Below are 26,569 nucleotides of genomic sequence, written 5' to 3' on the forward strand. Positions count from 1 at the left end.
TCAATAAAGCATGAAATTTTTATTCATTGATGGACTGATGTGCCGCTTATTTTCCTTTCCCCCATCCTGTGGCTTGTTAAACATAACCCGTTGGTGGATTGGCAAATTGGGAAGATTATTGAATGGGGAGATTACTACCATGACAACTGTTTAGATATTTCCCTTGCTACTGTCTCTACGGAAATATTACATGTTTTTCTGTCTTGTTTTGCGGACGTTTTTTCTGAGAGGGGGTGTCAGGATTTGCCTCCTCATCTTGCTTATGACTGTCCTATTAACTTGATCCCCGAAGCTAAACTACTGAAGTCCAGACTATATAATCTTTCTGGCCCTGAGAGACAAGCCATGAAGGATTTCATTGCGGAAAGTCTGGAGAAGGGACATATCAGACCCTCATCTTCGCCCGTGGCGGCAGGGTTCTTCTTTGTGAAAAAATAAGATGGCAGTCCACGTCCCAGTTTAGATTTCCAGGAATTAAATCAAATTACTTTCTGTGATCCATACCCTATTCCTCTGATTCCTGATTTGTTAAGCCAGGTTGTGGGAGCTAAGGTATTCTCCAAGTTGGATTTAAGGGGAGCCTACAATCTGGTTAGAATCAGAGAAGGGGACGAATGGAAAACAGTGTTCAATATCCCGGAGGGACATTTCGAGAGTTTGGTTATGCCTTTTGGTTTGACCAATGCACCTGCGGTATTCAAGCATTTCATAAATGATATTTTTCATCATTTGGTTGGGAGGTTTGTGGTGGTCTATCTGGACGATATTTTGGTTTACTCACCTGATTTTGAGACAAATCAGTGATATGTTAAACAGGTGCTCCAGATAGTAAGGGACCACAAACTTTATGCCAAACTGGAAAAATGTGTTTTCGCTGTTCAGGAGGTGCAGTTTTTGGGGTACTTGTTGTTGTTTTTGGATGGATCTGGAGAAGATCTGTGCAGTCCTTGATTGGGAACGTCCTGAGAACCTGAAGGCTCTACAACACTTTAGGTCTTTACTAATTTTTACCAGAAATTCATCCAAAATTACTCTGTAATTGTGAAACCCCTTACTGATATGACTAAGAAGGGGTCTGATTTTTCAAAATGTTTGGATGCCTCCCTCCAGGCTTTTTCCTCCTTAAAGAATCATTTTGCCACTGCACCTATACTCAGTCAACCCGATGTTTCCCAACCCTTTATTGTGGAGGTTGATGCATCGGATGTTGGGGTTGGGGCTGTGTTGTCTCAGGGTCCGTCCCCTGGTAAATGGCGTCCATGCGCTTTCTTTTCTAAAAAATTGTCTTTGGCTGAGAGAAATTATGACGTGGGTAATAGGGAACTTTTGGCGATCAAATTGGCGTTCGAAGAATGGAGACATTGGTTGGAGGGGGCTGTCCATCATATTACTGTTATTACTGACCATAAGAACCTGTCATATCTCCAGTCAGCTAAACTTCTCAACTCTAGGCAAGCTAGATGGTCCCTGTTTTTTACTAGGTTAAATTTTGTTGTCACTTTTCATCCAGGGTCAAAAATGTCAAGGCTGATGCTTTGTCCCGGAGCTTCCCTGATGGTGGTGACCATGAGAACCCTGACCCAATATTACAGAAAGATGTAGTCATTTCAGCACTGTATCTTGAACTGGAGGGTGAGGTGTTGGAGTCTCAGGGGGATGCTCCTGCCTCCTGCCCTTCAGGAAGATTATTTGTACCATCTGATCTGCGCCGCAAAGTAATTAAAGATCGTCATAACTCTGTGCTTGCTGGGCACCCAGGTGGTAAGGCAACCGCGGACCTCCACTCTTGTTGTTTTTGGTGGCTGAGGTTGTATCGGGATGTGATTGAACATGTAGCTGCTTGTAGTATTTGCGCATGTTCTAAGGTTTTGCATACCCGTCCGTCTGGTTTTCTTCCGCTACCTATCCCTAGTAGGCCATGTACACACTTGTCCATGGATTTTATTACTGACCTACCTGTTTCTGCAGGCAAAACGGTGGTTTTGGTGGTAGTAGATAGGTTCAGTAAAATGGTTCACTTCGTCGCATTGCCTGCGCTTCCAAATGCCAAAACACTTGCTCAGGTGTTCATAAATAAGATTGTGAAGCTTCACGGGGTTCCCTCCGATGTGGTGTCAGATCAGGGGACCCAGTTTGTTTCTAAGTTCTGGAAAGCATTCTGTTCTCAATTAGGGGTGCAGCTGTCCTTTTCCTCTACCTTTCACCGTCAGTCGAAAGGACAGACCGAGTATGTCAATCAGAATTTGGAGACCTACCTCAGGTGTTTCGTCTCCGAAAATCAGGAGGATTGGGCATCCTACTTACCGCTGGCAGAATTTTCCATTAATAATCATAGTCAACAATCCACTGGCAGGTCACCGTTCTTCAGTGCATATGATTATCACCCACAGTTTGGTACCTTTTGTGGGGCAGGAACTTCAGGAGTTCCTGAGGAGGAACGGTTTGCTTCATCGCTCTCCTCGGTATGGTAGGGTGTGCTGAGTAATTTAAAGATCATGGGAGACAGGTATAAATGTATGGCTGACAGAAAACGCTTGCCAGGTCCGGACCTGAATGTGAATGACTTTGTGCGGTTGTCTACCAGGAATATAAGATTGAAATTTCCTTTTTGGAAGCTGGGACCTAGGTTTATTGGTCCCGGGACCTAGGTTTATTGGTCCCTATAAAATAACCACCATCATTAACCCAGCAGCATTTCGTCTTGAACTTCCTCAGGCCCTTAAGTTCCACAACGTGTTCCACAGATCATTACTCAGAAAGTAGGTGGAACCTCTTGAGTCCTCACCTCTACCACCGCCCCAGTAATGGTTGATGGTAATCTGGAGTTCCAGTTTTCGTGATTGTAGATTCTCGTCTCCAACGTCGTTCTCTACAATACTTGGTGCACTGGAAAGGCTATGGTCCAGAGGAGAAGATGTGGGTTTCAGCATCAAAGGAGAACACTCCCAAGTTGGTTCGTTCTTTCCACACCTCTTATCCTGAGAAACCCGGTCCTGAGTGTCCGGAGGCCACTCGTAGGGGGGGGGGGGTACTTTTACGGGTGTGTCAGAAGTGACAGAAAGTCGCCCTGCCGTTGGTTGCAGGAGATCTCTATGTTGGCATTACAGACATCTTCTTAAAGGCTGTCTCTAGGACCCAGCGGCTACCTTCCTCTGGCTAATTAACTCCCTGGTCTGGGTGTATAAATACCTGCTGTGTATCAGAGGGAATTGCCGTCGATATTCATTTACTCCTTGTGAAAGTTTAGCAAGAGCAGTACTGCTTCCTCTCTGGTGCTTGAGGTCGTGTGTACAGTTGTCTGGAGTTGTCTAAAGCTAAGCTATTTCCCCTGTTTGTCCTCCCTTGTTGTCTTTAGTGTTCAGTGGAGATCGACTAGTGCTCATCTCCTCCCTTCCCTATCCTGAGTCTTACGCCAGAAAAAGACAGGGCAAGAAACGCGTGCAGCGATTGGTGAAGTGAAAAGCCAATATAGGGTCGATAGTTGAGACAGGGTGACACTAGACCAGACTAGGAGGTCTCCACTTCCCTTTTTCCCTACAATCTGGGCTCCCTTCCCCTCTTCCCTCTGTGTTGCACTAAGTCTTTCCCACATCTTGCATGACAACACCTCCATCATTGCTCTCCCCCATACCCATCATTTTTTTCCCCATCCCCAACATAGCTCTCTCCCATCCCCATCATTGCTATCCTCATCATTGCTGTCCCTATCCCCATCATTGCTCTCCCCCATCCCCATCATTGCTCTCCATTCCCATCATTGCTCTCCCCATCCCCATCATTGCTCTCCCCCTCTCCATCCCTGTTCTCCCCATCATTGCTCTCCCCATCCCCATCATTGCTCTCCCCCTCCCCATCACTGCTCTCCCCATTATTGCTCTCCCCCATCCCCATCACTGCTCTCCCCATCCCCATCATTGCTCTCCCCATCCCCATCTTTGCTCTCCCCATCCCCATTATTGTGTTCCCCCATCCCCATTATTGTTCTCCCCCATCCCCATCATTGCTCTCCCCATCCCCATCATTGCTCTCCCCATCCCCATCTTTGCTCTCCCCATCCCCATTATTGTGTTCCCCCATCCCCATTATTGTTCTCCCCCATCCCCATCATTGCTCTCCCCCTTTCCATCATTGCTCTCCCCATCCCCATCATTGCTCTCCCCCTCCCCATCACTGCTCTCCCCATTATTGCTCTCCCCCATCCCCATCACTGCTCTCCCCATCCCCATCATTGCTCTCCCCATCCCCATCTTTGCTCTCCCCATCCCCATTATTGTGTTCCCCCATCCCCATTATTGTTCTCCCCCATCCCCATCATTGCTCTCCCCCTTTCCATCATTGCTCTCCCCACCTCCATCACTGCTCTCCCCTCTCCATCATTGTCTCCCCAGTGTATTAGTTAAAAAAAACGCAACACTTACCTTTCTGCCCATTCCCCCACAGGCCACAGCATCCTTGTTGTCTGCATTGCAACTTTCTCCCTGAGACAGGCGCATGCTGCATGATGACGTCATCAAGCTGCACGTGTCTGTGTGAGGGAGCAAGCGCTGGGCAGGAAGCAGAGGATGGATCCCTCAAGCTCCGCTGTCATGTCAGCAGCGGAGCTGGAGGGATCGCATCACTCCCTACCCGCCGCACCTGCCTCTGCCCTCACTATTAGCCGCCCTGAACCTCCAGGCCCCTGTGCAGGTGCTCTGGCGGTATGTCTGCCCCTGCGTCAGCCACTGGCGACTGATAGGTCTGCGGCTATGTTAACCAGCGGGCCACCGTGCGTCCTGCCGAGAACCCAGGCCCACCGGAGGATTCTCCGGTGTCCCGATGCCCCAGTCCCACCCTGGGTAGAGATATTGGGAACAGCCTTCCTGCCCAACTCTTCACTGTTCAATATAAATCAGGCCCTGTCATGGCCAATTAACCCTTCTTAGTACTGTGTGCACTAGAGCATTACTCCAGGTTTACATCACAGAAGACTACCACCTCTGTGATACATATCTCCTATCCACTATGCGTCCGGCAGCCACCTTACAAAGGATAGAAAGACCTTACCAGTTAGAAGAGATAATAGACATATAAGTGTATTATGTAAGATAGTGTGTTCAAGATATTGTGTGCCCACTGAATTAGTGACGCTGCGTCACTGGAGTGGTCACCCATTTCATGCATTTTATGAGAAAATCAGTAATTTGCTAATATTGTATCATTATTTGTCTGACTTCGTTCATAAAAAATATTAACTGCTCCACCATTACTGGGCCTTATTTATGACTTATTCATAACTGGATACTAGGCATTGTCTATAGCATCCAATTGCAAAACATAATTTTCTAATTTTATTTCTAAGGTTGGAAACATGGCTGTTATAATGGTTGCTATGGGCAATGTGCCAGTGCACAAGTTTCCATACAGAAGGTCTTATAGAATAAACTTTATTTCTAAGCATTATATTACCTGCGTATGTAATGATTGCATTTCTTTCTTTTTTTTTTCTCCAACAGATGGAATAAAAAAATATATGAAATTGAGCAGGAATTCTGGTAAATATCTCTATATTATGAATCAGAATTGTGAAATAGAGGTAGAATGAGGCATTATTTAACTTTAAATAAGTGATAAATCATCTTGTATAATGCATGAAAAATTAATGACATGCACTTATCTAAAGGAAAATAATTATATAAATGGTCATATTTGTGGGATTAGAAAAGGCTAAAATGACAATAATTGTAACCAGATCTGTATTTTCTATTACAGAATTGCGTTAGAAACTATTTATGCTCTGGAATATTTAGATACAATAATGTAAGTATGGAGAACAGGACGAATTTATACTGATGGAGCAAATAACATCCCAGAATTTCCGGAATATCCTGCTCTACTTATACCTTAGGTTTCACCATAGGTTGTTACTTCCATTGATTCACTGGAGCACATTGACCAAAATGCTTTTGCCACTTTTTTGCCAAAAATACATTCAAGACCATATTTTTTAACAATATTTTGTATTAATATTTTTGACATACAGGTAACATGAGGCTGAAATACCACTGTTTCTGAACCCATGAATGTGTTTATAGAAGTTTTTTTGCCAATTTCACACTTAGAAGACTGTCAGAAAACAATCCCAGGTCCATAATTGATGTCAGGTATTTAGCATATGCCGGAGTTAGCAACAGGGTGAGGCGTACATTTTACTGGGGTGATATACCTGTACATGGTGTGGTGTCTCTTTACATTTTTGGGTTAGTTTATTCAGCAGGCATAAACTACCTGGTAGTCCATAAAGAAAAAACAAACACAGTCCATTTGGCTAAAGAGACAAAAAAACGAAATACAAAACTTGTAGCAGAGTCCATATCTCGGCCAAGGTCTGGCCACTTATGATTAGCCACACACAGTTTCAGCATAGCACGTGCTAGCTCCACTCTGGAGCAGGTTTCCACAGGTGTTGACCACACCTGAGTGTCAAGGCTGGCTATTTAAAGCCCAATGCACTCCCTGGATTGGAGATAGAATCCATAACGTCCTGCCCTGCACTTCGTTTTTCACTAAAAACATTCCCTTGTAAATGTGGTCCTATTAACTCTCTCTGCACCGAATGTGCAGGAGAAACTTCCATGTTTTCACATCACTGAGGTTAAGAGTCTCAGCGACACATATCTCCCTTCTGACACACTATATATTCCCCCCCCTCTGTCCAAAGCCAGGGGTTTGGGCACCTTCACTCACTAGACAGGGAAGTCTGGACAGGGCATTGGCATTAGCATGCAGTTTTCCGGACCTGTGCTCTACCAAAAAACTAAAGACCTGGAGGGCCCGGAACCATCTGGTCACCCGGGCATTTTTTTCCAATCCGTTCCCTCATCCATCTCAGGGGGGCATTGTCTGAGACCAGTCTGAATTTGAGGCCAAACAGGTAGTACCTAAGGGTATCAACCACCGACTTCATGGCCAGGCACTCCTTTTCCACAATTGCAAAATTCCTTTCGCAGGCTGAGCGTTTTCTGCTCAGGTACAGAATGGGGTTTTCCTCCCCATTTACCTCCTGCCATAAGACGGCTCCTATGCCGATGTCTTGGGTGTCTGTCTGGAGCACAAACTCTTTACGGAACTCAGGTGCTATCAAGACCGGCTGGTTACATAGGGCACATTTCAGCTCCTGGAACGCTGTCTCTGCCTCAGAAGACCACTTAGCCATCACCATCTTCGTACCTCTAAGTAGGTTGGTCAGGGGTGCCGCTATTGTGGTGAAATTCAGGATAAACCACTGATAATACCCCACGATACCCAGAAAGTGCACACAGAAAGCCCGTACCTGTTTCTTGGAAGCTGGTTGTGGGCAATTCTGGATTGTCTCCACCACCTTGTTCATTTGCAGTTTTATTTTGCCCCTTCCAACCACGTAGCCCAAGTATTTTGCTTCTTCCTTTCTTATGGCGCATATTCTTGGGTTTATGGTAAACTTGGCATTTCTCAATGCATCCAGTACTGCCTGGACCTTCTGCAGGTGGACTCCCCAATCTGGGCTGAAAATCACGATGTCATCCAAGTAAGCGGCAGCGTATTTTTTATGTGAGCCCAGAATCCGGTCCATGGCCCTCTGGAAGGTAGCTGGGGCTCCCTGTAGTCCGAACAGCATCCTGATGTATTGAAAACACCCATCGGGTGTAGAGAAGACCGTTTTCTCCTTGGCCCCTGGGGCCAGGCGAATCTGCCAGTATCCTTTTATTAGGTCCAGGGTATTGGGTAGGTAGGCATTGGGTAGGTGTCAAATTTGGACACATCGTTTAGCTTCTTGTAATCATTACAGAACCGCAATTCTCCGTCTAGCTTGGGCACGAGAACAATCGGGCTGGACCAGACGCTTTTAGATTTCTCAATAACGCCCAGGCTCAACATTCTCCTCACCGCCTTGGAGGTCACCTCGCGGCGGGCTTCGGGAATTCAATACGGCCTTTTGTTCACCTGTACATGCGGTTCGGTCAGGATTTCATGCTCCACAACTTGCGTACATCCGGGCAATTCTGAGAACAGGTCTCGGTTTCTTTGCAAGAGTTCTCGGCACAGTTGTTTCGGGGCCGGTGACAGTGTCTCTGCTACTGTATCGCCCTCGACCCTGGATTCAGGATTTGCCCCTAGAGATGGAGTGTCCACCAGTTCCCTGTCTCGCCACGGCTTCAGTAAGTTGATGTGGTAGATCTGGTATGGCTTCCTTCTACCTGGCCGGTGGACTTTTCAGTTGACTTCACTCAGCTTCTCAACTACTTCATACGGTCCTTTCCACTTAGCCAGGAACTTACTCTCGACCGTGGGCACCAACACCAAAACCCGATCTCCAGGGCTGAATTGTCTCAGCCTTGCAGCCCGATTGTAGACCCTTGCCTGGGCTTCTTGTGCCTGTAGAAGGCTCTCCTTCACGATTGGCATTACCCTTTCGATCCGGTCCTGCATTTGGGCCACATGCTCGATGACATTTCGGTGGGGTGTAACTTCTGCTTCTCAAGTCTCCTTGGCTGTGTCCAGAAGTCCCCGAGGGTGTCGTCCGTATAGCAGTTCAAATGGGGAGAACCCTGTAGAGCTCTGGGAACTTCCCTAATGGAGAACAGCAGGTACGGCAGCAGGCAATCCCATCCTTCTAAACAACTTACTCTAACATCGACTTTAAGGTCTTGTTGAAATGTTCTACCAGTCCGTCCGTCTGCGGGTGGTACACAGACTTTCGGAGTTGTGTAATTTGGAGGGCCTTAGATAATTCTCTCATCACCTTCGACATAAACGGAGTTCCCTGGTCCATCAGGATCTCCTTTGGCAGACCTGTCTGGGAGAAAATATGTACCAGCTCTCTGGCGATACTTCTGGCGGAGGAATTTCTTAATGGTATCGCTTCTGGATATCGCGTTGCATAGTCCAATACAACCAGAATGCATTAGTGGCCCCGGGCGGACATCACCAGGGACCTGACAAGGTCCATGGCGATCCGGTCAAATGGGACCTCTATGATAGGTAACGGCACTAGGGGGCTGCGGAAATGGGACACGGGAGCTGTTAGCTGACAGGTGGGACAGGACCGGCAGTAGTTCACAATCTCCCGGTGCCATCCAGGCCAGTAAAACCTCTGTAGGACCCGCTGCCAAGTCTTATCTAACCCTAGATGCCCAACCAAGATGTGAGAATGGGCCAGGCCTAACACTCTATGCCTATAGGGTCCCGGCCCTACTAACTGCTCTATTATTTCCCCTCTTGGGTTAGTGACCCTATAAAGAAGCTCCCCATTAAGTGAAAAATATGGGAACCTGGTGTCAGCCTTTGGCTCCTGAGAAACCTTATTGATCACAGACACATGGTCAAATGCACACTTCAAAGTGAGATCCTGCATCTGCGCAGTACCAAAGTTCCCCCCAGACACCCCCAAGTCTGGAACCTCGTCCTCCAGGGTCACCACCTCGTCTTCGTCTCCCGCAAGGACACACAGGGGGAAGTCTTCTGCCTCTGACTGCAACAGTGCATCATGGTGTGACCGGCTCCCAGTTGAGACACTTGGCACCCCCGCTTTCCGCTACAAGTCCCAAAACAGACTGAAGTCCCGCCCTATTATCACTGGGTGGAGCAGACCCCTAAGCACCCAAACCACATGGAACTCAGCTCCACAGTCAGTGTGTATTGTCACTCTGGCAATAGGAACAATAATAGATTTCCTAAAGGAGAAAAAAACGTGGCGCTATCTAGCGTTGTAAGATTGATCAATTAAAAGGGTGAGCATAGGAAATTGCTCACCTGATGCGGTTGTGCAAACAGAGGCACAACTCCCGCTTGAAGTATGGATGAATTTGCAAAAGACTGCGGCCAACCTGGTGAGGTGGGATTGAACCCTGAGACAGGAGTATCCCACAATGAGAATGCCAAAAAGGAAAACCAGGTGATGGCGCTGTCTTTGCCACCGAGTGAGATCAAGGTGCAGGAACTTCAGGTTGCTTGTGAGTAAAATTGTTTTATTCACACTAATGTAAAACAAATGAAAACTATATACAGAATTCGTTTCAGCTGTTTGCAGCCTTCTTCAGGTGTATGGGAAAAATGAATTTGACCCTTCTTTCATAGCCCTTTGCCAGAGTGAGAGAGGGAGGGGTTACAAAAGAGGAAGAGGAGGAGTGCTTCATCCTGCATTGTTCTCAGTTTTTTCATATATAAAAAGACATAAAAACGTGCTGCGTCTTCACTGCTCTCAGTGGCAGCACACTCTCTGAACTACTAACTAACTGCCTGGCTCCACCCTCCATATATATATATCCCTATCAGGGCTCCCTCTGGTGGTGTGAGGTGGAAGGGTGGAGGTGTCTGCATGTAATGAGGGCCTCTTGTGGAGAAGTCCATCCATGCACCCTTTTGGGTCCTGTGGTACCTGTGAACAGCAGGGTGCCACATTCCCCCCTAGTACAATTCAGTACTCCTGGACTGAAGCATTTTGTAACAGGTTACAACAATAACAATAATTATAATGACAATAATAATAATAAAGTTACAGTAAGTCCCGTAACCCGGTGTTCATTTCACCGAAGAAAGCGTAAAATGAGTAACATGAGGGACCCGCCTGAAAACCCTCAACGTAGGCCCTGGGCGTGGCTACAGGGCATAAGTGATCCAGATGTTGGACCACGTCTTCGGCCACGCCAGACGGGTTTTTGTTCAGTGGTCAAATAAGGGGGGCACTTTTGATGAGTGCAACTATTTACAAGGACAGTTTTTGGCTGCTCACAGTCCTCAGCCTACAAGTCTCTGTACCCTGACGGGTAACTACAGGTACACATTAATTTCAGTTTACATAATAAACAATAGGCAATACCCAACTGGGTAACTATTTATACTTTAGGCATTTTGTATTTTAATCCCTAAACCTGGCAGGGATTTGGCCTAGTGTGCTGCGTGTGGACCTTCGTAGCACTGGGGTGATACTGGTGTCTGTGCATGCACTCTCTGCTAACCTATCAGGTGTATGTGCGGGTAAATTATAAAACTGCCTCAATCTCCCTATGGGACTGGCAAGTGCACTGATTACTGGGCCTTCAGGCTCTGCTTCAACGGGTGATCCTCCTCTGACTGGGGACTCTTCCTGTTTCTGAGCAGGTTCCTCTAGGGCGCTCACAGGTTCTTCTTGTGGTTGATAGAAGTGTATTACTGGTATAATGACTGCTCCATCAAGTTGAGGCCAGTCCGCAGGGAAATCTCCTAGAACTGTGTGAAGCACATCTTCCTTGGGTTCTTCCGGTGCTATAGGAGGTACTTCTTCCTCCGTTGTCTTCAGTAGACCTGGGCACACCTGCAAGTGGTCTCTTGAGACTGTTGCGGTTGTCTTACCTCCATCCTTACTAATCAGGCAGGTTTTAATGTTGTCAAATCTGGAGTTTAGCACAGTGTAGAGTTCTCTTTCCCACTGGTCATCGAGCTTGTGACCTCTTCTTTTCCGCTTTAGCACTATCTCTCCAGGTGCCAAGGGTTCAGCTGGTGCATGTTTGTTATACTGCTCTTCCTGTCTTTCCCTCACCTTGTTTAGACTGTCTTCGACACAGGCCTGTACCTTCCTGTACTGCTCTTGCCGACTTGTGTCCCAGTCTTCAGTGGACGTATCTGCAGCAGGTTCTACCACTCCGAGCTCCAGGTCCATGGGCAATTTTCCAGGTCTTGCTCTCATAAGGTATGCTGGGGTACAATTAGTAGAACTCACGGGTATGTGGTTATACAGGTCCACTAGGTCAGGTAGCTTTTATGGTCACTGGTACCTTTCTTCCAAAGGTAGGGTTTTCAACAGGTCTATAACGATGTTGTTCATTTTCTCGCACATACCGTTGGTTTGCGGATGATATGGCATAGTCCGGATCTTCTTGCATCCATACAGGTGGCAGAATTCCTTGAATAGCTCAGCTTCGAAAGCAGGGCCTTGATCTGTGAGCACCTTTTCCGGATATCCATGGGGTCTGCAGAAGTAGGCTTGGAACGTTCTTGCTGCAGTTTCTGCTGTCAGGTCCTTGACAGGGGCTACCACCAGGAACCGGGAATAGTGATCCACCATGGTCAGGGCATAGGAGTAGCCTGATCTGCTGGGTGACAGTTTGACATCATCCAGAGCGACAATCTCCAGGGGTTGGGTTGTTTTGATGGACTGCAAGGGTGCTTCTGGCTGCCGTAGTCTTTCCTTCTGAGGCTACAGGGTCCACAATTCCGGCAACACCTTTCTATGGAACTCCGCATTCCAACCCAATAGAACCGGTCCTTCAGCAGTGTTTCCAGCTTCTTCCAGCCAAAGTGACCTGCTTGGTCGTGGTAGGCCTCTAACACCATCTGGATATCTGTCCTAGGTACAACAATCTGCCACACCATTTCATGGGTCTTAGGGTTGACATACCTTCTGCACAGCTTCTCTCTGTAGATGAACAGCTGGCTTCTCTCATTCCACAGGTGCTTGGCTTGTGGGGGAGCATCCTTCTCCCGGTGAGAACCTTCTTGGGTTATCAGTCTTTTGATGAGGCTGACAACCGGGTCACTGTCCTGGGTCTCCTTCCAGCTGTGATGAGGTAGAGGGTTTGGCGTCCTACCATGACATCTTCTGGAGGCGTGTTGCTCGTGGGCCATTCCATTTCTGTGGAAAGCAGGTAGTTCAATTTCTTCGAGATCATCCACTTCATCCTCGGTGTCCGACTGGTGGGGCATTCTTGACAAGGCATCAGCATTGGTATTCTTGTGACCTGCCTGGTACTTGATTGTGAACTGATAATTCAACAGTCTGGCCACCCAACACTGTTCCATGGCTCTCAACTTGGCTGTCTCCAGGTGTGTCAAGGGGTTATTGTCAGTAAAGGCTGTGAATTTAGTTGAGGCTAGGTAATGCTTGAATCTTTCAGTGATAGCCCAGACCAAGGCCAGGAACTCCAGCTTAAAGGAACTGTAATTCTCCGGGTTCCTCTCAGTAGGGCGAAGCTTCCTACTGGCATACGCAATTACCTTTTCTCTGCCGTTTTGCTTCTGGGACAACACAGCTCCCAGTCCCTCGTTGCTGGCGTCGGTGTACAACAGGAAAGGCTGGCTGTAGTCAGGGTAAGCCAGGATTTCTTCACCAGTTAGGACTTCCTTCATTACTGCAAAGGATTCAGCCTGTTCCTTACCCCACTGGAATGGGGGATTTTTACCTCTCTTGGACTGTCCTACCAGGAGATCTTGTAAAGGTGCTGCCTTTTTGGTGTAATCCTTTATGAACCTCCTCTAGTACCCGACCAGTCCCAGGAACTGACGTACTTCCTTGACGTTTCTCGGTTCGGGCCACTTCTGGATGGCAGTGACCTTCTCCGGGTCTGGTGCTACTCCCTCCAAGCTGACTACGTGTCCCAGGTGCTGAACCTTCTGTTTGAGCAGGTGGCACTTGGAAGGTTTTAGTTTCATCCCATACCGGGACAATGTTTCAAATACCTCCGCCAGGTGCTTCAGATGGTCTTCATACGTCCTCGACTACACGATAGCGTCATCCAGGTACAGCAGCACTGTCTCAAAGTTCCGGTGTCCTAAACAACACTCCATCAGCCTCTGGAACGTCCCAGGGGCGTTGCAGAGCCCAAACGGCATACTGTTGAACTCGCATTATCCCATCGGGGTGGTGAAGGCTGTCTTCTCCCGGTCTTCCTCAGGAACAGAAACTTGCCAGTACCGCTAGTGAGATCCAATGTAGATAAGTAATTGGCAGATTTTAGTGCAGCCAGGGATTCCTCTATACAGGACAAAGGGTATGCATCTTTATGTGTTATTTGATTAATTTGTCTATAATCTACACACATCCTCATGCTACCGTCCTTCTTTCTGACCAGGACCAGGGGAGCTGCCCAGGGGCTACAGCTATCCCTTACAACCCCTGCCTTTTTCATGTCATGCAACATTTCCTTGGCTTTTTGGTAATGTGCTGGTGGTATGGGTCTGTAACGCTCCTTAACCACTTCGCACCAGAGCCTGTTTTTGCCTTTGTGACCGGGCCAATTTTTTCAATTCTGACTACTGTCATTTTATGAAGTAATTACTCTGGAACGCTTCAACGTATTCCCCTGATTCTGAGGTTGTTTTTCCATGACATATTGTACTTCATGATAGTGGTAAAATTTCTTCGATATAACTTGTGTTTATTTGTGAAAAAATCGGAAATTTGGCAAAATTTTTTAAAATTTTGCAATTTTCAAACTTTGAATTTTCATGCCCTTAAATCAGAGAGATATGTCACACAAAATAGTTAATAAATAACATTTCCCACATGTCTACTTTACATCAGCACAATTTTGGAACCAAAATTTTTTTTGTTAGGGAGCTATAAGGGTTAAAAGTTGACCAGCGATTTCTCATTTTTCCAACAAAATTTACAAAAACATTTTTTTAGGGACCACATCATATTTGAAGTCACTTTGAGGGGTCTTTATGACAGAACATACCCAAAAGTGACACCATTCTAAAAACTGCACCCCTCAAGGTGCTCAAAACCACATTCAAGAACTTTATTAACCCTTCAGGTGCTTCACAGGAATTTTTGGAATGTGGAAGAAAAAAATTAACATTTAACTTTTTTCACAAAAATGTTACTTTAGACCCAATTTTTTTTATTTTCACAGGGGTAACAGGAAAAAATGGACCCCAAATTTTTTTGTGCAATTTCTCTTGAGCATGCTTATACCCTATATGTGAGGGAAAACCACTGTTTGGGCTCACTGCAGGGTTCGGAAGGGAAGGAGCGCCATTAGACTTTTTGAATGAAAAATTTGTCTGAATAATTAGCAGACGCCATGTTGCGTTTGGAGAGCTCCTGATGTGCCTAAACAGTAGAAACCCCCCACAAGTGAGACCAGTTTGGAAACTAGACCCCTTAGGGAACTTATCTAGATGTGTGGTGAGCACCTTGAACCCCAAGGTGCTTCACAGAAGTTTATAATATTGAGCTGTAAAAATAAAATTTTCACATTTTTCCCACAAAACCATTTTTCATCCCTTAATTTTGCATTATGATAAGGGTAATAGGATAAATTGCACCATGAAATTTGTTGTGCAATTTCTCCTGAACACGCCGATACCCCATATGTGGAGGCAAACCACTGTTTGGGCGCATGGCAGGGTTTGAAAGGGAAGGAGCGCCATTTGACTTTTTGAATGTAAAATTTGTTTGAATAATTAGCAAACGCCATGTCGCATTTGGGGAGCCCCTAATGTGCCTAAACAGTGGAAACCCCCCACAAGTGCCACCATTTTGGAAACTAGACCCCTTAGGGAACTTATCTAGATGTGTGGTGAGCACCTTGCACCCCCAGCTGCTTCACAGAAGTTTATAATATTGAGCCGTAAAAATAAAATTTTCACATTTTTCCCACAAAAAATGTTTTTCATTCCCTAATTTTTCATTATCATAAGGGTAACAGGATAAATTGCACCATGAAATTTGTTGTGCAATTTCTCCTGAGTACGCCGATACCCCATATGTGGGGGAAAACCACTGCTTTGGTGTACGGCAGGGTTTGGAAGAGAAAGGAGCGCTATGTTGGCTGGGATAGGTGGCAGACACCATGTCACATTTGAAGAGTCGCTGACATGCCGAAACAGCAGAAACCCCCACAAGTGACCCCATTTTGTAAACTACACCTCTCAAGGAATTCATCTAGGGAAGTAGTGAGTATTTTTTAATTTTTTAATTTATACCATTGGGCAGTGAAAAAAGCATAATTATATTTTTACTACAAAAAAATGTTTACCCTCAGATTTTACATTTTCACACAGGGCAATGGGTAAAAATGGTGCCGAAATGTGTCACACAATTTCTTCTAAAAGTGGCAATACCCAATATGTGGCTGTATCGTACCGCTCAGCCATACGGCGAGATCTGGGGGGGACGGAGTGCTATTTGACAATTGGAGAACAAATTATTGTAGAATAGGCATTTGGATTTGGGAGCACAAAATTTTCTGAATTTCTTTTGGGGGGCAAGGGCCATTTCGCTTTTCCAGAGCCTTTCTGCTACCAGTAACTTGGAAGTCCCTTATATTTTTAACAGATGACGGACCTGAGTGGGGACTAGCTTTTTTTGAGGACTGAGTTGAAGCTTTTATTGGGAACATTTTACGTAACATTTATCCGGCGCTCTAGGCTGAGCACTTACATCGGGGTTTCCATCTAAATTTCCAAGTGATGTAATTCAGATGAAACCCCTGCGGGATCCATTCACTGTAATGAGGCAGCAGAGTTACTCTGAACTCCGTCTGGCCTCTGTTTAGCGGTGTCCTTTTTTTCAGAAGTGCACAAAACTGTGGCCAACCGCACTTTTATGCACGCCTAAAACAAATGACACCGTGGGATCCCAGGCTAGACGGCGTCCACAGTGGCCTATATCTGCCTCATTACAGGGAATCTTCCGTCATGGGTTTCCGGCTGAATCACGTATTTCAGAGATTTACACGGAAACTCTGGTGTAAGCGCTTAGTGCAGAGCGCAGGATAAATGTGAGCAGAGCCTTACTGCGATCTTTGGGAGACATAATAAACAAATCAGTAGCAGGTGAAGAATTGGTTTTATTAATTTTTAACGCTGTTCCTAGTGTGATATAACTGATTAGATTACTTTATTCTTCGGGTCGGTGCGATTACAGAGATACCAGATTCATAACGGGTTTTTATGACTGACAGCTGTCACACACTAAAAGACGTTTTTTTTTGCAAAATCTAGTTTTTGCATCACCATATTTTGAGAGCTATAATTTTTCCATATTTCGGCCAACAGAGTCATGTGATGGCTTGTTTTTTGCGGGACGAGTTGACATTTTTATTGGTATCATTTTTGGGTACGTGACATTTTTTGATCGCTTTCTATTCCATTTTTTGGGAGGTAAAATTAACAAAAACCAACAATTCAGGAATTGTTTTTTGAGGTTTTTTTTATGCCGTTCTGCGTGTGGTAAAAGTGATCAGGCAGCGTTATTCTTCGGGTCAATACGTTTACAACGATACTACACTTACTGTATTTTTTATGTTTTGGCGCTTTTACACAATAAAACAATTTTATAGAAAAAAATATTTTTTTGCATTGCTTTATTCTGAGCGCTATAACTTTTTTATTTTTCGGCTGATGGAGCTGTATGGCGGCTTTTTTTTTTGCGGAACGAGATGACGTTTTCAGCGGTACCATTTTTATTTCTATTTTGCTTTTTGATCGCATTTTTTTCCACTTTTTGTTTGGTGATATGATGAAAAAGCATATTTTTTTGCTCCGTTTTGTATTTATTTTTATTACGGTGTGCACAGAAGGAGTTAATTAGTGTGACAGTTTTATAGCTCGGGTTGTTTCGGACGCGGCGATACCAAATATGTGTACTTTTTTTAGTTTTGTAAAAATATACGGATTTATTGGTTTAATATTTTATTTATTTATTTTTATTTATTTTGTGCTTTTTTTTTAACAGTTTAAAAACATTTTTTTTTTACTTTTTTTTTCATTTTTACTTAGTCCCTGTATGGGACATTAATTTTTATTTTTCTGATCACTGATCTCATGTAATGTAATAGACATATATTACATTACATGAGATCTTCGCTGTCTGTTTCACAGTCAGAGTCTCCTGCCTGGCTTCAGCTGCAGGCTGAGCCAGGCAGGACACCATATATGGCAGATCCGGAGGCGGTCATGTGACCTCCAGCTGCCATAGCAACCCCAGGTCCTGGAAGGTATCAGGGGTCGTCGGAGAGGTAAGTAAGACGACCTCCTCTCCTCTGTCTATCTTCTATATGCCGCGATCACTATAGATCGCGGCATATAGAACATAGCAAAGGGTTAACATCACTGGGACCTGATCCAATCAGGTCCCGATGATGTTCCCTGTCAGAGCTAACGCTCTGCACCGGAATCGCAGCGCTTGCAGGACCCTGGGGGTCCTGAGCGCTGCGAGACCACCCACTGTTTTTAAACGTCGGCGCTGCACAGAGCCCAGCAAGCGTCGACGTTTATCTACAATGGGCTGTCGCGAACCGGTTAATGGGTGGATGGTTACCGGTGGGTATGTGGTGTTGTACCCCTTTAACCCTTCCAAAATCAAATGGGTGCTTGCTAAACACTTGTTCATATTCCTGAACCACTCTGTAAACACCGTGTTTCTGATGGACAGGGGTGGCATCAGTCCCAACATGGAGCTGTTGACACCAATCCTCCCTCTGAGCTCCGGAGTCATTGTCCTCCACTGTATCTGGTGGGGTCAAGGATTCCACTGTGTGTATGGCATCATTATTCACAGTATACAATCTGGCAACAGTGGCGTATCTTGGCAATTTAATTTCCTCCTCCCCACAATTTAGGAGACGTACAGGTACCCTTCCGTTGCGTACATCAACTACCCCTCTAGCAGTTAGGAGTGTAGGTCTGTGCTCTGAGCTAATGGGCTCCACTCCCGCCTGGTAATTCTGTCCCTTGAGACCTATTGATGCCCTACACCAAATCAGCATTTCACTCATTGGGGGAATCACAATGGGTATCGGGTCTGTTACCCGTACATTACCAATCTCACCACCTGTTAGCTTTACCTGTTGCTGGTACAGGAGGGCTCGAATTTCTTTCTGGAGCACCTTCCTCTGCCCTGGTTTGGCATTGTCAGCAATCTGTTGGAGTAAAAACAACACTTCTCCCAAACAGTTACCAACAATATTTGTACCAAGTATCATATACGGATTGGTATCGCCAGGGTTAGATTCTATGACAATTAGTCCTTGGTCTTTTAGTTCCACTCTCCCCACCTTCACTGTCACGTCCTTAACCCCTATTAGGTTAAGAGGAAGGCCGTTAGAGGCATACACAGAAAGGTTCGGGGCTGGCGGGTGGAGTCCATCTATGGACCAGTACCTTTTGTAGAGGACATCAGGTATGATGGTTACCTGTGAGCCGGTGTCCAGTAATGCAGGTGTTGCTATGCCGTCCAGCACGATGGACAGGAAAGGCCTTCCTCCTACAAACCGGTCGTGCCAGCTTGATGGGCCTGATTGATCTACTTCTGGGTGTCGGCCCTTGGCCCCAGGGTTTGCCCGTTTATAGGACAGTTCCGCACGGTGTGGCCTGCCTTGTGGCAACGGTAGCAGATGAATTCTCCTGGAGGGCGATGTTGGTCGTTGGTCCTCCCACGAGGTGGCGTTCTCCTCCTATGGGGTGGCGTTGTCTTCCTTCTTCTCCTCATCCAGGGGACATCTTCAGGACAGTCGGCGAGTAGGATCCCTCCTTCCAGCTCGGGCTCCGTCAGTAGTTGCAGGGTGCTCAGGACAGTGGCCAGGGTTTTACTTAGCTGACGCACTTCAGAGCGCAGGCTGTTCAGCTCGCTAGGGGGCACTGTATGCATTTTTGTTTCAGCCGTTAACGCAGGAGCAGTGGGCGCTGCGGGCACTGGGGTGGCCCCACCCTGGTAACGCTGGATAGCAGTATCCGATGGTTCCAGAGGCTGCAGACCCTTAATAGTCATGTCCTTCAGGGTGTCAAAGGTGGCATTTGGATGATCTAAGGCTCACCACCGTACGGTTCTGCTCTCCTCCTGAGACCTCAACCCCCGGATGAACTGTTCTGTCAGCATTTTGTCCTCACCATGTATGCTGGCTGGACTAACCTGTTTCAGGGCCCACAGGGCTTCTTGTAAGCGCCAGGCACAGTCCAGGATACTGTCCTCAGGTTTCTGGGTACAGTGGTAGAACCTCATCCGGAGATCTGTCTCAGTGTGGTTTTCAAAGACAGTTTGCAGTCTCTTAAAGATAACGGATACTGATTCCTGGTCTGCGGCTGGCCAGGTTTCAACTTCCCGCTCTGCGGCACCAGTCAATTGTCCCAGCACAACAGCGGCCCTCTGTTTACCAGTCATTGAATACATGTCCAATAAACCGCATATCTTTCTCTTGAATCCAGACAGGGTGTCTGGCTTGCCATCATACTGGGTAATCCATTTTGCTCCGAGGATATACGGCAGGGCCATGGGCATGAGGGGAAGCGCGACCCCTGCTGGTGGGGCGGCTGCTCCGGCCTGAGCAGCGCTGGGCGCGAGTTGAGCATCAGGAGCGTTAACCGGTGCTCCGGCGTTTTGCTGGTCGTCGGCCATGGTTGCGCCCCCCTAGTGAACCGTAGCCTACCTCCCTTACTTTTGATCGGGTAGGCTGCAGCTCCGCAGATGATGGTCTCCTTCCAGGACCTGACGCTTCCTGGAGCTGCGTCAGAGCGCAAGGCGGGGCTTGAGTTTCGCGCGCTACCAACAGTCACGCCTCTCTGGTTCCCGCGGTTACGCCCCTCTTCTTCCTGCATGGCGGCGATGTTGTTCGCCACAGTTCAAATACAGTTCAATACGGCACACAGTACCCGGTGGCAGCGGGCACGAAATCCTGTTCGTAACGCCAGGAAGAGAGATGTGTCACCCAGGGGGATATAGGGGACTCGGTACCCGGGCCTTTTACCTTGTTTAGGATATCACGGCAGTCGGCTCCCGGGCCCGTACTCTGGGGTCTCTCTTGAAAAAGGGGGTTCTTTAGTGTAAAATTTGTTTCGTGACGCCACCTGTGGCTTCCGGTAACGGTTACCGGTGCTGCTGCAGACCTCCGGGAGTGATGGGATGGCAGCTGGAATGTTTCCCCGGGGCAGTGTAGATGGAAGGGGTGCAGGTGAGAGATGGCCAGGTCAGGGGGAATGACGGACACTCACACAGGGTATTCGCTTCAGTACCTTTACTGGTGTAACGGCAGGTATGGTCCAGGGTACTTGCTAGGAAGGGTGCACTTCAGGACTTCTCCCCAGTGAGCGGGTATAAGGCGTCCCGATCCTTGTCTCCCTCTCTCTAAGCTTCTAGCCAGCCTGAAACTTGGCCTAGCTTCTGTGTTGTGTTGCTCTCTCACCTGACCGCTTGGTAATAGGACCTTTCTTTGGCAACCACTATCCCTGGACGCTGGGGCCTTCGTGGTTCCTAGTCCAGTTATTGCTGGTAGCTTCAGGATGACCAGGGGTCTGTAATCCTCCTGGTATGCCGGTTATCCCTACTGGGTATAGAGGACCCTGTAGGCGCGGACCTGGTGTCCGGTTTGTATCTTGGGGTGAGCCTATGATGCTCCTCTGCCCCCTCAACTCCTCTCTCCTCTCCTTACTGCCTCCGGCCACACTCGGGGCCCTCAATCCAGCAAGCAGACGTGCTGCGCCTTCACTGCTCTCAGTGGTAGCACACTCTCTGAACTACTAACTAACTGCCTGGCTCCACCCTCCATATATATATCCCTATCAGGGCTCCCTTTGGTGGTGTGAGGTGGAAGGGTGGAGGTGTCTGCATATAATGAGGGCCTCTTGTGGAGAAGTCCATCCATGCACCCTTTTGGGTCTTATGGTACCTGTGAACAGCAGGGTGCCACACCATCAGGTCAGAAATGCGTTCACATGATGCTGGTTCGGACTGCAGCAGCATTGGAAACAGCAGAAGATGTTTACGGGTAAGTATCTTAATAAACTCTCTACACACAAATTAATGATTGACAGTAATAAAAAAAACACAGTAGTGAGACTTTAAGGAAAAGAAGAACACAATGAGCCCGTTTCATAATTTTCATTTTTGAAAGTCATTTTTCTTTTTTGGTATTCGCTGACCATTATTGCACCCAATTCAACAAAATGGTGCATGCAGTTCACAAATTTTGTGCAAAGTCAAAATGGTCTTTTTTTCCTGTCTTTAACCATTTTTTTTTGACTTTTAGAGCAAAAAGATGCATCTTTTTAAAAAAAAATGTTAAAAAATTGATACCCCCCCCACCAAATTTTTGCATACATAAAATCATTTCTGGGGGAACTGGAATACATTTGCCATACATTTTGTGACTCTGTAACATGTTGACATGTCTTTGTGGTAATGAGCTCATATTTATGACAGTGTAAATTTCTCCTGCAATGACTTAGTCCAGCCATTAGGGGTCAGCAAGGAACAAGTAAAGAAAGAGCCCGGGAAACACAGAACCAGGAAGTTCTCTAAAGAAGGCTACGTGCGTGCTGGTGCTGTTTGGACTTGGAGAGCTTGTACACATTGGAGCCAGACTTTGTCTTCAAGGAGAAGCTGTGCCTTGTGAGTAACTGAAATATGTGACCGGTCACCGACTGTGTAGTCAGTTAGGGAAAGCTAGTTAGTGATTCCAGTAGTACTGAGAACTGCCTGGTGTATATCACTGCTGATGGACTGAGCAGGCTTGATCCAGAGATTGTGGAGGATCTGACATACTAAGACTGTGTACGTGGATACTACAAAGGAGCCCTGTTGGGAACTACACTTTGGGACTGAGATTGATTCTAATTCCTGCTTATACCTGGATGTGCTGGAGAGCTTGGTGAGAAGGAGAAGCTGATCAAACCCTGTGGCCGGAAATCAGGGTCTAGTTAAAGGTTTAGTTTGTTAACTGTTTGTATATGGATTAAGTCTGAGAGATTTCTCTTTGCTCTTGTAAGAAGAGAAACTGTACACCGTATAGGTAACGCGTTGGCTAAATATATATATATGAATGTTCTCTAAGGGGAAAACAAGGGTACCCAGATCTCATTGTATTAGTGTGGGAGGAGGGTGTAAGGTTATATTCCTGGGAGGACCACGTGCCACGACCACGGTGACTTCCTGGGTAGGCCCTGTACTGAATAAGGGTGGGAGCGGCATAGCCCAGGGGTAGTTTAGCTCATCCCTGCGAGATTGGCACTTGGGCTCTCTCGGGCTGCATAACTTGTAAATTGTGTTAGTGGCTGTTGTGGCCCATATTTTGTAGAATTGTTTAACCTTGTCATTCTTGTTATCAGTAAAAAAAAAGTGTTCTGCCACTATAAAGGGTCGGAGTCATTCATAGCAGTGCCGTATTGCTCATACACATTCGACCGGCGTTCCGGTCGTTACAACTCCTTGAATAGTTGCAAATTTTAAATCAGTTGAAAATGTCTGGAAACCCTAAAACCCTGCCTACAGTGACGAACTAAAAAAAAATGGAAAGATGAATTTGGTGCAAGCAAAAAAAGGAGCAAAAGCTGTCATTCAAACCGAAATCCCTTTCGTAGACTGGGTGGAAGTGACATATCAACACACCATTGAGTTATTGGTACCCTTTCTCATCAAAAGTGATCAGAAGGTGGCTGAAGAACCTATCCTGGTTTATAACATGATCAGTGAGGTTATTAGGAAACACAAATCAGCGACACCCGTGGTGGATGCGGTAGCCACATCTCTTGCCATACCTAAAACAGTGTCGGAAAATGTGATTCGTGAGATAATGAGAATACAGTGGACATGAAAGAAGTAAAGGTAGGCCTACGTCTAACCATCATCTCTGCAAACAGAATGGTGGTAGCATATGCTACTACTAATAAGTCTGGTAAGACAACGGCAGAGAAGATCTTCAATGATTTTGCTTTGAAGTTTGGGTTCCCAATAAGATTATACCATGACCAGGGAAAAGAATTTGAGAACCAGCTCATTGCCAAGTTAGGGAAATACTGTAGGATCCAGAGATTTCACACCACACTCTACCACCCTGAAGGCAATACACAAGTGGATTTTTTCAACCGAACATTACTGTCTATGTTGAGAACCTTCACAGCCGACAAGAAGAAAGATAGGAAGAGTTCTGTATCAAAAGTGGTGCCTGCCTACAACTGTACCAAGAGCAAAGCAATGGGCTATTCACCATTCTTCCTGTTGTTTGGTCAATCTCCAAGACTACCAATTGATATAATGTTCAATACTCCAATTTCAGAGACTTACAAGACATACCCTGAATATGTTCGGATATGGAAAGAACTTATGACAGAAGCATACAACATAGCGTCAAAAATGTTCACGGAAGGGCAAAACAAGAGCAAAGAATACTATGATCTGAAATGTCATAGAGCAGAATTTACACCTGGAAGTCGTGTGATAGTCAAGAACTTATGTGAGAAAGATGGTCCAGGGAAATTCGTTCATACTGGGAAGACAAGGTATATGTGGTTATTAAGAGGAAGTCCGACGACAGCCCAGTTTATGAAATCAGACTGGAAATGGGAGACTAGTACATCAGAATTTGCTACTACCCTGTGATTTCTTCCCACCACAGTAAGACATCCCGAAAGTGGATCAACATTGACCAAGATCAACTAAGAGACTAACACAGACAGAAGCTTCTGAGGTGGACAGTGACCTTGAAAGTTCAGATGAAGAAGACCATACTTCCGTACTTCGCATACTGACAAGAAGTGATAAATACAATCCACATGAAAGTGAACTAAGCCCTGAAGCTCCAGGTTCATTTCAGACCTGATAATCAAGCACCAATTGCCAAAGATATCTATATGAACCAAAGAATAGAGGAAATGTGGTGCCCCATGGGCTGGTTGCCACAGCAGTGTTGCCTCGTTCACCGGAGGTGATATTACGCTTGGAAGCAGGAGGAGCTCCCCACATCAGGTAAACCCCACACGCACACACAGGTTCTGATCCCTGACCTGAAGGGGGAGCTCTACACCCTATTTTGGGGCGCTGCCTTTTCCGGCTGGGGGGAAGAGTTAGTCAGTGAGTGTGAGAGGGAAGGGAGAGAAGGAGAAAGCTGCAGAGGGAGAAGGAGAAAGTTCTGGGGAGCAGAGCAAGTGAAGAGCTCCCCCCAGGCAGCGAAGCTGAGGACACCAGAGTCCTGGGTTGTACGGGCATTGCACATCCCGGCAACCAAATCTGGGGAACATGAGACTGCAAGTTTCCTGGTCACAAGCAGAGCCCCGGCAGCACAGCGGTATAACTAGAGCCCGGAGCTGCACCCAAGACGGCAATACCCGTTATAGGTTTGCACCACCTGCTAGTACGGAGCTTAGGGCAGAAGTGAAGAAAAGAGACCGCATAATAGCTCAGAGGCAGTGGGGCCCACAATGGAGAAGCGCAGCAGGCAGGCCTCCAAACCCATCTGACAGGGTGGACTCCGATTGCTTCCAGGCTGACCGGACCCTCCTGGACCTAGTGACTAGTGACCTGGACTCCACAGCTTTCTCTGCAGTAAAGGTAACCGGACTGCATTCCTCGTGTCTGTCTTCTTCTTCTGCGCCTCCCCGCAGCTGTGCTACCACCGTGACTATCATCACTGCTGCCGCCCTGCTCTCTGCACCCTGTTTCCCCCGCCACCATCCTTCATATAAGCTTTCTCAATCCCTGGGGGCCCGCTTCACCCGTGGGAAGTGTTTCATCCCAGCTGCTATACCATCTATCCCCCAGGGTCCACACAGCAGCGCTGGTCATCCCTGACCAGGCACAACAGGTGGCGTCATATAAAGACTACGAATCCCCTGTAAATACTCCCTTCATCTGCTCGGCCAGGGCCACGGAGCTGGGCCACTGCCACCGTGACCTCCCTGGAAGACTGCCGGCCCGGCTACCAAGTACCCTAGGCCCTTACGGCCGCTGCAGAATCACCAGAGCGTACAGAAACGGATGATTCAACAGAAGAACAAGAACCTAAAGACGTAGTTCCAAGGGCATAGGAGTAAGTACTGGAAATGAATAGGGAGGAAGAAACCCCCTTAGCCAAAGAATCTGTAGTATCAGAGGAACAACCCAGCAGGAGGGCTTCTACTCGAGAACTGTGGATACTAGACAAGTGATGCTGACCTATTATACACTAAGTGAAATGATTAATGTCATGAGTCCAAATGATAGTTATTTACTGCTAGACACTTTTAAACATACGTAGTACTCCAAGATCCCTATTACTCATAATCACAGACCAGGGAAAAAGAGACTCCAGCTCCAAATTGTCATAAAAATACAAACTTTTATTAATAAAATTAAAAACATCAAGAAAAACGAAAAGGGAACCTCACTGTGGAGGGGATAACATCACCATCGACATACAGAATCCGTCAAATTGGTGGTAATCAATGGCCTTGATGTTTTTAATTTTATTAATAAAAGTTTGTATTTTTATGACAATTTGGAGCTGGAGTCTCTTTTTCCCTGGTCTGTGATTATGACTAATAGGGATCTTGGAGTATTACTAAGTGAAACGAGTAGAATATCAAGGGCTGTCAAGTTGAAACAGGTATTGCTGCCTACCGACAAGGTAAGCCAACCTGACTGGTATCTACCAGCTATGTACTTTACAGAACACTTTACCTGAGTGAATAAACTTTATGCCTTAACTTGAATTAAGAGACTTTGTAGTAACAGAGAATGGTAAAATTACTATAAGACTAGTTAGTCTGAGCTGGTTGAAGATGAAAGAAGAGCCCCAGCTGAAGAGAAATGCTGATTGTTAAGTAGTTTTTATTTCTTGCAGGAGACATTCAAGCAAAAGTTAGCTAGAGTAAGGTTGTTGTTATTGATGTTTTAAAGTTGAATGCCAAAATTGCAATGTTTAACATGTACACCGGGTGAAACAGTTGTCAATGTACCAGTTATACTGGAATCTTGGGTGTGGTAGAGACTCGCCCCCTGGGCCGAGTGTACACGTGTGTGGGTTACCCGGAGCCGGGTCTCTGGGGGTTGTAGTCTCCGTGGCAGTGACCCGGTCCCGTGGCTCAGGGTGGTCAAACCAGTGGC

The 26,569-nt window shown here is 46.5% G+C and overlaps 1 long non-coding RNA gene across 1 annotated transcript; it reads left to right on the forward strand.

The window, feature by feature from the left end:
• The first annotated feature begins 5,490 nt into the window (after positions 1-5,490).
• On the forward strand, positions 5,491-24,914 carry LOC141264373 (uncharacterized). Its single transcript, XR_012319913.1, has 3 exons — positions 5,491-5,531; positions 5,749-5,796; positions 21,940-24,914. It is a non-coding gene; the product is annotated as an uncharacterized lncRNA (long non-coding RNA).
• Positions 24,915-26,569: the final 1,655 nt, after the last annotated feature.

Source organism: Phyllobates terribilis, unplaced genomic scaffold (assembly GCF_046119375.1).
Source record: "Phyllobates terribilis strain yellow unplaced genomic scaffold, ASM4611937v1 Scaffold_4__5_contigs__length_816908805, whole genome shotgun sequence".
In the NCBI taxonomy this organism is placed as follows: domain Eukaryota; kingdom Metazoa; phylum Chordata; class Amphibia; order Anura; family Dendrobatidae; genus Phyllobates; species Phyllobates terribilis.